Below are 12,351 nucleotides of genomic sequence, written 5' to 3' on the forward strand. Positions count from 1 at the left end.
AGTGATCTTCTGGGCAGTCCAAGGGCAGAGTTAGCACTTATGTGGTTAAGTGCCAATATTCAGCACTTAACTACCTAAGTGGATAAACTGGACCACATAAAACATAGCTCTGTCTTTATTTAGACAGTTAAGTGCTGACTCTCACACTTAACCATGTAAGAGACAGCAGGCTGCACAAACCCGGATATGGCCATGGCCCCTCACTGAACATCGGGGCTAAATATTTACCCCAGTTTGCCTACAACTTAATCCTGCCCTGTTCTGCCCCTCCCCATCCCCTCCTGGTGCCTGATTTAGGGAACAGAATAGCCGTTCTCTGCCGCCTCAGATCACCCCACTTTCTCCTCACTGCAGGCTGTGATTGGACCTAAACACCCTTGCAGCTCCACTTCTGAAAAGAAGCAGCAGAACTGCCTTATAGCCCAAGGCTAACCTGTAATTAAAATCCTAACTTTCCAGGAAACTCAAACATCCCTCTATCCTTCCTCATTTCACAGTGGCTTTTCTAAATTAATTTTAACTCAAGTTGACACTGATGCATCACTGTCAGTGTTAGATACACAGAGGCCAAGGGAGTCCCTTGGGGTACTGGGGCCCTGGGCACTTGTCCTGCTCCCCTTCCCCAAACATTCACAGATGTATATTTCAAACTGAAACCCTCTGAAAACAAGTGGTCGAGGCATGCATGGCAGCTCTGAGGGCATGAAAAAAGGCAGTTACTGCTAACTTTAAACACACTGCTCTCCCAAAACATCCCTGGGTTAAAAGGACTCACAGGAATGGCTGTTTTTTTTCTTAAAGCTTATAAGTTGTTTAAGAGAGCCAAAAGAGATCGTTAAGAATCAAAGAGGAAGCTTACCTGGGAGTTGCATGGGTGCAAGCGGTTATGTAATCTTCAAGATCCTGTCTGCCTCTCATTCAGCGTGGGCAGATGGGAAAAATTTTCCCCATCCCAAATCAGCCCTAAACCAGCCCAAAACCCACCCAAAGTCAAACCCCGCCTCCAACATCACCGACCCCGCCTCCAATGTCACCGCCCCCGCCCCCAACGTCACCGACCCCGCCCCTGACGGCACCTCTGATGTTGTTAGCCCCGCCCCTGATGTCACCTCTGATGTCATTAACCCCGCCCCTGATGTCAACCCTACCCCGGAAAAGCTTCTATTGGACCAAATTGGACCAATAGAAGCCCCTGAAAAAAGCGCAAACCTCGCATAGCTGCAACGAAAAAGAAGCCCAATTTCCCGCAGCCTTCGAAAATTCCCAGCATCCTGGCTTAAAAACCAGCCCAATTGGGTGGGAAACCCACCTATCTGGCAACACTGCTCTCATTCCTCTGTCCTTTGCCTTAGAAGAAGAGACCTCAGACCAGACCCTGTATTTGTGCCCCCTGCTGGCAGGAGTTTTAATAGGCTATTTTTCCTTTGAGCACCTCAAAGAATTGATAGAGCAGTGAAGAACAATTCTATAATTGGGAGCCTGCAATTAATGCATGCATAAGGCAACTGAACGCTATTCTGTAATGGAGTGTGTAAGTGCCCTGAAAATGACAGTTACAAATCAAGGTAAGATATACACAAAAGTAGCACATATGAGTTTGTCTTGTTGGGCAGACTGGATGGACCGTGCAGGTCTTTTTCTGCCGTCATCTACTATGCTACTATGTTATGTTACTATATAACTGCAATGGGGGAGCATGGGAGAGGCATGGATATCTCCAATTTATGCATATAAATCAGGAGCGTAGCCAGACCTCACGGTGGGAGGGGTCAAAGCCCGAGGTTGGGGGCACATTTTGAATGCCGCCCCGCCGCCCCCCCCCCACCGCCACGCCTCACCTCACCTCACCTCCTCATCCTTCCCCACCGCCTCGCCTCCTCGTCGCTCCCCCTCACCTCCTTGCCGCTTCCCCTCACCGCCTCATCGCTCCCCCTGCAAAAACAAATACCTTTGCTGGTGGGGGTCCCCAACCCCCGCCAGTCGAAGCCTCCTTCAGTGCCGGTCTCCGGCGCAGCCGTATTCGCTGCCCTGCTCTTTCTTCTTGCTCCTCTTGTGCACGCTGACGCTCCTTTACAAGAAGAAAGAAAAGCAGGGCAGCGAATTTGGCTGTGCTGGAGACTGGCGCTGAAGAAGGCTTCAGCTGGCGGGGGTTGGGGACCCCCACCAGTCAAACCAGGGGCCCGGATGAAATTTGTGGGGGCCCAGGCCCCCGTGCCCCCCCCATAGCTACGCCACTGATATAAATTCTAGAATACTGTAAGGTACACGCTTCCCATGGCACACTTAGACACGCCCATTGACACTTGCCATTGACCTGACATGAATGGGTACATGGGAAGGTGGTAGAACGAGAGGACATAACATGAGATTGAAGGGGGGGGGGGCAGACTCAAGAAAAATGTCTGGAAGTACTTTTTCATGGAGAGAGTGGTGGATACTTGGAATGCCCTCCTGCGGGAGGTGGTGGAGATGAAAACGGTAACGGAATTCAAACATGCATGGGATAAACATAAAGGAATCCTGTTCAGAAGGAATGGATCCTCAGAAGCTTAGCCAAGATTGGGTGGCAGAGCCGGTGGTGGGAGGCGGGGCTAGAGCTGGGCAGACTTCTATGGTCTGTACTCTGAAAATGGCAGATACAAATCAAGGTCAGGTATACACAGTGCGTTTTTTCTAGTGAAAAAAGGTGCTGGTACTCAAATGCCTGGCCACCCTTCAGGGGTGGGGTGATCACGGAGGGACCCACCCCACAATAGCCAGGCCCTCTGCAGCCAGTCACAGAATCTATGACAAGGCAGAATTGGTGTGTAGAGCCTGAGCTCTTCCATTAAAACTCAGGGACCATGGGTCAATTTTAGCAGACAATGGAAAAGGTGCCGGTACTCAGTTCCCCCAAGTACCCCCTCAAAAAAAGCCCTGGGTATACACAAAAAGTAGCACATATGAGTTATCTTGTTGGGCAGATTGGATGGACCATGCAGGTCTTTCTCTGCCGTCATCTACTATGTTACCACGTTACTATGTTACATTGTGGTAATATTGCGACAGAGAGAAAGAGAATGTGTAAATAAAAATTGAGAGGGGTAAAAAGGGTTCAGGGTGTAAATAAAAATTGAGAGGGGTAAAAAGGGTTCAGGTCTCCACTCAAAAGGATAAGATTACATTTTATTTTGCTCACACCTTTTTCAGTAGCAGCTCAAAGTGAGCTACATCCAGGTTCTCTGTCCCTAGTGAGCTCACAATCTTTGTACCTGAGACAATGGAGGGTTCAGTGAATCGCCCAATATCACAAGGAGCAGTAGTAGGATTTAGAACTGGGCACTCCTAGATGTTCAGGTTGATTCTCTAATCATCAGGATACTCCACATTTCCTTTCTACCCTTGTGTTATGCACATACCATAATTTATGGGTTATAAGTCACGTTTTTTTAAACATAAGAACTTGTGGGTGTGACTTATGTACTGATAATTTGTTGCCAGTGATGATGCTCTGACTTGTTCCGCTGCACGCAGAAAACTGATCCAGGAACATTTAGAAAGCATATTATCAGTCTATGACACATCCAAACCAGCTGCATCAAGGAAGCCGGGCTTCCACTGCCACACCTGCCAACTCTCCTCTCCCTGCCCTCTTCTCCATCCATATCCAGCAATTCTCCTCTCTCCCCTCCCCTCCATCGATCCATGTCCAGCAAGTCTCCTCTCTCCCCTGCCCTCTCCTCCATTCATATACAGTAATTCTCTCTCCCCTACCCTCCCCTCTTATCCATGTCCGGCGAATTCTCCTCTCTCCCCTGCCCTCCCCTCCCCTCCCCTCCATCCATCCATGTCCAGCAAGTTTCCTCTGTCCCCTGCCCTCTCCTCCATCCATATCCAGCAATTCTCCTCTCTCCCCTGCACACCCCTCCATGTCCAGTAATTTCTCCTCTGTCACCTCCCCTCCATGTTCAGCAATTTCTCCTCTCCATGCCCAGTAACGCGCCCCAAACACCACCTGCCCCTTTTCAGCCCCCCCCCCCCGAGTTCCAGTTCCAATCCCAGCCCAACCTCTTCTCCCACAACAGTCCTCCGTCCTCGCAGAAACAGAAAATGAGGGCAGGACCAGAGCTGAGAGAGAAAGATAGGCTGAAGACGAACCTGCTTGCCTTTCACTGCCGCTGCGACCTGAGGTAAAAAGAGTTTTAAATTCTGGGCGGCAGGAAGGAGAGGACGAGGACTGTTGAGGGAGAAGAGGGCGGGCAGGCCGGGCTGAGGTTGGAACCGGAACTTCCGACGACGGGTTAGAAATTATTGGGGTGCTCGAGCACCCACAGCACCCACGGAGTCAGCGCCTATGGATGCTTACAGGCTTGCACGGGCTTTCTTTCACTTCCAAAAGAGATAAAACCCGGCAGATTTTAAAGAATAAATCATGAGAAATCATCTCTTCAAACATCCTAATGCCTGCTCCAAGCCAGCGTTAGGTTTTCAGCAGTAAGGGCGACTTTCTTTTGTGCACTGTTCTCTGAGCATTGGGAGGGAATAGGAAATGACCTCATTAATATCCGTTTGACTACATTTGCATGCTATTTGTACTAATCTTTGGCAGGCACATGGTCTCCTGTGCTAGAGCCCTCTGACCATTTTGTACTCACAAATGCCAGCACTAGTCCAGTGGTAATCGCCTCTAGCGCCGGTATTACATTTTGAGCATCGGCCTGTGAGAATTATGGAGATGAAGGACATGTTCCCATGAAGGTGTCACTCTTGCAATGCAGGGTTTGAAATTGGTAGCCTTTCCCAGCCTTGAGGCGGCTGCATGTATGTTTCAGAATTGTTTCGGTTACATCCGCAGTGTGCTTGTAGAAAAAGATTCATTTTCACTTTTCTTCATGCTGATAAATAATTTAATTGAGCTACAAGGAGAGGAAAAGGGGAAGGGGGAATTGGGACTTGATATACCGCCTTTCTGTGCTTTTTGCAACTACATTCAAAGCAGTTTATAAGTATATACAGGTATTTATTTGTACCTGGGGCAATGGAGGGTTAAGTGACTTGCCCAGAGTCATAAGGAGGAGCTGCTGGAGGATTTCTTACAGCTAAACCTTTTCCTTCTGCACGTTTGCATAGTTCCACTAAGGGCTGTATCACTGACTGGAACTACCTTGCAAGACAGGCCTCTGAAAAATTGCATTTAAATCTTCTCCCTACAACCTGGAACACATAGTTCATGAGAAAATGGCTTTATGGAATAGACACTGTTCTTTTATAGCTTGTTTCATTGATGAACTTGTGGGGGATAAATTATTTTCCCTTTATTTAATAGTGTGTGCTAATGCATATTGATATATTCCCTTTTTTCTTCACTTGTTTATATTATAGACACATTTAATATAATTTACATAAAAAAAAAAAAAAAGAGAGAGAATGGAACTGATTAAAGAGAAACAATTTTAATCCTGAATTTTCATGCTTCCCATTTCAAAATGAAATGCCTTCTACCTACCATTCATAGTAACATAGTAAAGAACGGCAGATAAAGACCTTAACGGTCCATCCAGTCTGCCCAACAAGATAAACTCATTTTACATGGTATGCAATACTGTATATGTATATCCAAGTTTGGTTTGTCCCTGCCCTGCACCGGTTTTATTCTCCAAATACCGGCGTCGCCACCCAATGTCCGCTAAGATCCTGAGGATCCATTCCTTCTAAACTGGATTCCTTTGTGTTTATCCCACGCATGTTTGAATTCCATTACCATTTTCATCTCCACCACCTCCCACGGGAGGGCATTCCACGTATCCACCACCCTCTCCGTGAAAAAATACTTCCTGACATTACTCCTGAGTCTGCCCCCCTTCAACCTCAATTCATATCCTCTAGTTCTATCACCTTCCCATCTCCGGAAAAAGGTTGTATGCAGAATAATACCTTTCAAATATTTGAACGTCTGTATCATGTCACCCCTGTTTCTCCTTTCCTCCAAGGTATACATGTTCCGGTCAGTAAGTCTCTCCTTGTACAGTTTGCAACGCAAATCCCATACCATTTTTGTAGCTTTTCTTTGCACCGCTTCCAGTCTTTTTACATCTTTAGCCAGATACGGCCTCCAAAACTGACCACAATACTCCAAGTGGGGCCTCACCAACGACTTGTAGAGGGGCATCAACACCTCCTTTCTTCTGCTGGTTATACCCCTCTCTGTGCAACCTAGCATCCTTCTAGCCACAGCCGTCACTTTGTCACATTGTTTCTTCACCTTCATATCCTCCGACACCAACACCCTAAGGTCTCTCTCCTGAGTCGAGCTTACTAATCTCTCCCCCTCCTATTCGGTATCTCTCTTTTGGGTTTCTACACCCCAAATGCATCACTCTTCACTTCTTGGCATTAATTTTGTTTTTTTTTTTTGTAGAAATCTTCATTAGGTTTTGAGAAACAATACAGAGGCAAATAAGTCACAGCCATCAGCATAGAAAATACAACACAGATATAAAACCGTGCGATTTCAAACGAAGAGCGGAAACAAATAAACAGTGTATTAATCCCTCAAAGCTAGAGTTCGCTTACAAAGTACTCCTAAGATTTGTAACAAGATTTTACATGATACCTCCCCCCCAAATGAAACCATCCCCCAGCCCTCCCCTATTCCCCCACCTCCCCCCCCCCCCCACCTTCCAACCACAGACTCTCAACATGAACAATGTGACACAAATGGTTCCCAAATACCTTCCCACGTGGACAGAGTTTTGTGACGTATGGCCCAAAGCCTCTCCATTTCACAAATGTACCATAGCTTATTTAACCATTTTACCAAAGAAGGAACCTGAGGAGACTTCCAATGAGCGGCAGAGTGACCCTAGTGGCCGACATAGCATGGCGAACCAATAAGGACTGGGATGTAGTAAGGCAAGGAGGTTTTTTTAGGAAAAAGAAAAAATTCAGGTGACCACTTTATAGGCTTAGAGAGCCAACTCTGGAGTCTCTGTTGAATTGAAAGCCCGAGCCTTAACGCATGACCACCAGAGATGACCCGTAGTACCTTTCTGCCCACACTCCCTCCAATACAATGGGGATACCTTCAGAAACATGTGATGAAGGCGCGCTGGAGTCAAATACCACCGATATAAAACTTTTACAGCATTTTCTTTAAAAGGAACAGAAATAGAAATCCTCGATAAAGGGTATTCCATAAAATTCCAATCATCATCTCCCAGTGTCAAGCCCAGTTCCTGATGCCCGCGTAATTGATGCTCAACGGGAGGCTGCACCTGCCTACGCTGATTATATAAGTAAGAGATAAGACCCCTCGTTCTTTTAGAGTCCTCACACAAATCTTCCAAAAAGGAGTCCTCTCGAATTACCTTGGCCTTTATTTCAACAGTAGAAAGAAAATGTTTCACTTGAGTATAAGCAAAAATATCCTTAGGAGAAATTGCATATGTTTCAGCCAAAGTATTGAGTGGAATAAAGGCCTCTTCATCAAAAAATTGACCCCCAGGTCTCTAGACCCACAGAGAACCAATTCTAGAAAGGCCCTGGTTTGGAAAGGACCAAATCAGGCTTGGCAAATAAACTATCCCAAAAGTAAAAAGTTGTCGAAATCGAGGGACAAACATCCCTACCCAGTTAACGATATCTCTGAGGAAACCACATTGATGAACGCAAAGGGCACGAGCCTACCGAGTCCTGCTCCAACCCAATCTACCGCTTCTGGGGGCTCGCATGAAACCATTCAATAGCAGCCCGAGCCTGAGCAACTTTGTAATACCAATACACATTCGGAACACCCAAACCACCCTTTTTCTGATCCAGATACAGCAGTGTTCTAGAGAGACGTGACAGTTTATAAGACCAAATGAAGCAAAGAAGGCGATCTTGGAGAACTGAGAGAAAGTTACAAGACAAATGAAGAGGAAGAACCTGGAAGAGATACATCAAACATGGCAACACGTTCATTTTCAGAGTAGCAATCCGTCCAAACCATGATAACTCAATGGAACCCCAAGCCTCCAGATCTTTGTATAGTTCCCGCAAAAGGGGAGGGTAATTAGCCGAAAATAAATCAGAAAAGTTCTTGGTAAGATGAATCCCTAAATACTTGATACCTCGGGTTACCCACCGAAAAGGGAAGGCTTGTTGTATAGATTGTAAAATCAGACTAGAAATACCAATAGCCATAACTTCCGATTTAGTCATATTGAGCTTGAATCCTGAAACAGAGGAATAGTCCGCTAAAAGCTTAATTAAGTTAGGCATGAAGAGTAACGGTTTGGTTAAGGAAAGCAAGATATCATCAACAAACATTGCCAACTTGTATTCCTGACCACCTACCATAATGACCGAGATATTAGGATTAGAGCGAATAGCAATAGCAAGAGGTTTCAAAGTATCTTAGACTTCAGTGCATTTGTTAAGGGAAGGCTGGCTGGTTGATTCACTCACTAAGGGTCTGGATTTTCCGCATGTTGCATCTATGGGGAAAATGTTTGTATGTTTATTTATTTATTAGAGTTTATTTACCTCCTTTTTGAAGGAATTTACTTGAGACGGTGTACAGTAAGAATAATTCAAACATGCGTGGGATAAACATAAAGGAATCCTGTTCAGAAGGAATGGCAGAGCTGGTGGCGGGAGGTGGAGATGGTGCTGGCCAGACTTATACGGTCTGTGCCAGAGCCGGTGGTGGGAGGCGGGACTGGTGGTTGGGAGGCGGGGATAGTGCTGGGCAGACTTATACGGTCTGTGCCCTGAAAAGGACAGGTACAAATCAAGGTAAGGTATACACAAAAAGTAGCACATGTGAGTTTATCTTGTTGGGCAGACTGGATGGACCGTGCAGGTCTTTTTCTGCCATCATCTACTATGTTACTATGTTCCATAACCAAGGCAAATAGAATTGGCGAGAGAGGACATCCTTGGCGTGTCCCCCTAGACAAAGGGAACATAGGAGAATTGCCACCATTAATTTGCACACACGCTCTAGGAGAGTTGTAAAGAGCTTGAGTCCAATCCCTAAATCCTGACCCAAATCCCAATCGCTCCATAACACTGATCATGAAAGGCCAATGAACACGATCAAATGCCTTCTCGGCATCTAATCCCAGAACACACAAGGGGTTTTTTGACTTTGTAGTTACGTGCAGCAACTTAACCATTCGGCAGATATTATCTTTAGCTTGTCTTTGGGGAACGAACCCAACTTGATTAGGATGGATTAGATCAGAAAGAACTTTCTGTAGTCGATTCGCTAGGACCTTAGCTATAATTTTAACATCAGAATTAAGAATGAAGATAGGATGATAGGAGGCACAATCCATCTTTTCTTTACCTGGCATCGGAATCACTGCTATCCAGGCTTCCATCATAGAGGGAGGTAAAACCTCCCCTTCCCGGACTCCACTAAGAATCTTGACCAAGAGGGGAGCAAGCTCCCCTCTAAAAGTCCTATAAAAGTCATTTGGTAAGCCATCCAAGGCAGGTGCCTTCCCAGTGGGCAGATCCTTAATAGCTTTAATAACTTCACCCACTTGGATGAGACCATCTACAGTGGGGGAAATAAGTATTTGATCCCTTGCTGATTTTGTAAGTTTGCCCACTGACAAAGACATGAGCAGCCCATAATTGAAGGGTAGGTTATTGGTAACAGTGAGAGATAGCACATCACAAATTAAATCCGGAAAATCACATTGTGGAAAGTATATGAATTTATTTGCATTCTGCAGAGGGAAATAAGTATTTGATCCCCCACCAACCAGTAAGAGATCTGGCCCCTACAGACCAGGTAGATGCTCCAAATCAACTCGTTACCTGCATGACAGACAGCTGTCGGCAATGGTCACCTGTATGAAAGACACCTGTCCACAGACTCAGTGAATCAGTCAGACTCTAACCTCTACAAAATGGCCAAGAGCAAGGAGCTGTCTAAGGATGTCAGGGACAAGATCATACACCTGCACAAGGCTGGAATGGGCTACAAAACCATCAGTAAGACGCTGGGCGAGAAGGAGACAACTGTTGGTGCCATAGTAAGAAAATGGAAGAAGTACAAAATGACTGTCAATCGACAAAGATCTGGGGCTCCACGCAAAATCTCACCTCGTGGGGTGTCCTTGATCATGAGGAAGGTTAGAAATCAGCCTACAACTACAAGGGGGAAACTTGTCAATGATCTCAAGGCAGCTGGGACCACTGTCACCACGAAAACCATTGGTAACACATTACGACATAACGGATTGCAATCCTGCAGTGCCCGCAAGGTCCCCCTGCTCCGGAAGGCACATGTGACGGCCCGTCTGAAGTTTGCCAGTGAACACCTGGATGATGCCGAGAGTGATTGGGAGAAGGTGCTGTGGTCAGATGAGACAAAAATTGAGCTCTTTGGCATGAACTCAACTCGCCGTGTTTGGAGGAAGAGAAATGCTGCCTATGACCCAAAGAACACCGTCCCCACTGTCAAGCATGGAGGTGGAAATGTTATGTTTTGGGGGTGTTTCTCTGCTAAGGGCACAGGACTACTTCACCGCATCAATGGGAGAATGGATGGGGCCATGTACCGTACAATTCTGAGTGACAACCTCCTTCCCTCCGCCAGGGCCTTAAAAATGGGTCGTGGCTGGGTCTTCCAGCACGACAATGACCCAAAACATACAGCCAAGGCAACAAAGGAGTGGCTCAGGAAGAAGCACATTAGGGTCATGGAGTGGCCTAGCCAGTCACCAGACCTTAATCCCATTGAAAACTTATGGAGGGAGCTGAAGCTGCGAGTTGCCAAGCGACAGCCCAGAACTCTTAATGATTTAGAGATGATCTGCAAAGAGGAGTGGACCAAAATTCCTCCTGACATGTGTGCAAACCTCATCATCAACTACAGAAGACGTCTGACCGCTGTGCTTGCCAACAAGGGTTTTGCCACCAAGTATTAGGTCTTGTTTGCCAGAGGGATTAAATACTTATTTCCCTCTGCAGAATGCAAATAAATTCATATACTTTCCACAATGTGATTTTCCGGATTTAATTTGTGATGTGCTATCTCTCACTGTTACCAATAACCTACCCTTCAATTATGGGCTGCTCATGTCTTTGTCAGTGGGCAAACTTACAAAATCAGCAAGGGATCAAATACTTATTTCCCCCACTGTAACAGACAACATTGCTCCTCTGTCAAAGAAGGAAGGTCCTGGGATGATAAAAAGATCCTGGTGAATCTTAGAATCGGCTGAGTATAAAGACTGGTAGAAGGACTGGAAACGCTGACGAATCAAAGAAGACTTAGTCAGCACTGTATTCTTACCGTCTCCAATCTGAAGAATAGTACGATCAAATCTTTGCTGCCTCAATTTAAGGGCCAATGAACGACCGGGCTTATTATAATTAAAGTACTAAAGTTGCTGTTGTTGACCCCGGATAAAGTGCAATTGGTCCGAGTAAATATTATCTAATCTTAACCGGAGAGCTTGGAACTGCCTCAGAATAGAGATCGAGTGAGAAGACTTATGAAGATCCTCCAAATGAGACAATTGTGAGATGCAGTCAGCAACTTCCTTTCGCCTGGCAGTTTTAGACTCTGATGGGAGTTGCTCCTTCCCACAGTTGCTGATCTATTAGTTCCCCTGAAGACGCCAGCATTTTGGTGAAACATGGTCCATGTAGGGAACCAAAGATAAAGATAAAGAAGACTGTTTGGTTGATGTATCACGGAGTGTTTTGCAACATATAAGCATTACGTTGCCCCGGGGCTTGCATTGTTCTCTGCATCTGACACCAGTGCTCACGCCATCCTACGGATAAGATCGTCCCCTTTCAGACTCTACAAGAGCGCTTTTTGCTACGATCATACAGCTAAGTAGCCATTTTTTTTATTGTTTTTTCTTTTTTTGTTAATTTTTGGTATTGGAATGGAGGTAGGGTGTGCGATGATGCTGGAATGGTGTCTTTACATATCAGCAGCTTTCGGGTTGATGTAAAGCACCAAAAAAACTGAGCACAATTCACTATATACAAATACTGTTTTATTTGTGTACATTTGAGTTTATATTATTGTTTTTTAAAAAATAAATAATATATATTTGCATTCTGGTTTCTGTTAAATCAAGAGGTTTACTTAAGGGAAACCCATTATATTTACTAGCTTTTCAAGATTAAATTTAAACTGCCAGACCCTTGACCATTCTTCTAACTTTCGTTTCTACTTCCTCTAGGGCATCCACTCTATTGGCTATCTTCGTGTCATCCCTTGCCAGATTCAATATGAGGTCTGTACAATCAGACTAGCCAAAGGCAGTGGAATGGGTGGCACACAGGGGCCATGGCCCCAGCAATAGTTTGGATAACCCAACTTTCAGTGACAGCAGGAATCTTTCCCTTGGT

General features: G+C 45.6%; 1 protein-coding gene across 3 annotated transcripts in view; it reads right to left on the reverse strand.

Annotated features, from left to right (window-relative positions):
* The window catches only part of KCNE1 (potassium voltage-gated channel subfamily E regulatory subunit 1), a 145,003-nt gene that overhangs the window by 28,246 nt on the left and 104,406 nt on the right, over positions 1 to 12,351 (reverse strand). The window contains exon 1 of one of the 3 annotated variants that reach the window (XM_030199678.1): positions 860 to 906. The exons of 1 other annotated variant lie outside the window; for it this stretch is intronic. The gene's annotated coding sequence lies outside the window, so the exon portion shown is untranslated. Of the gene's footprint in view, positions 1 to 859; positions 907 to 12,351 lie in introns of those variants that run through there. One more of the 3 variants, XM_030199675.1, reaches the window with a different exon arrangement.

The sequence above is a fragment of the Microcaecilia unicolor genome, chromosome 4 (assembly GCF_901765095.1).
Source record: "Microcaecilia unicolor chromosome 4, aMicUni1.1, whole genome shotgun sequence".
NCBI lineage: Eukaryota > Metazoa > Chordata > Amphibia > Gymnophiona > Siphonopidae > Microcaecilia > Microcaecilia unicolor.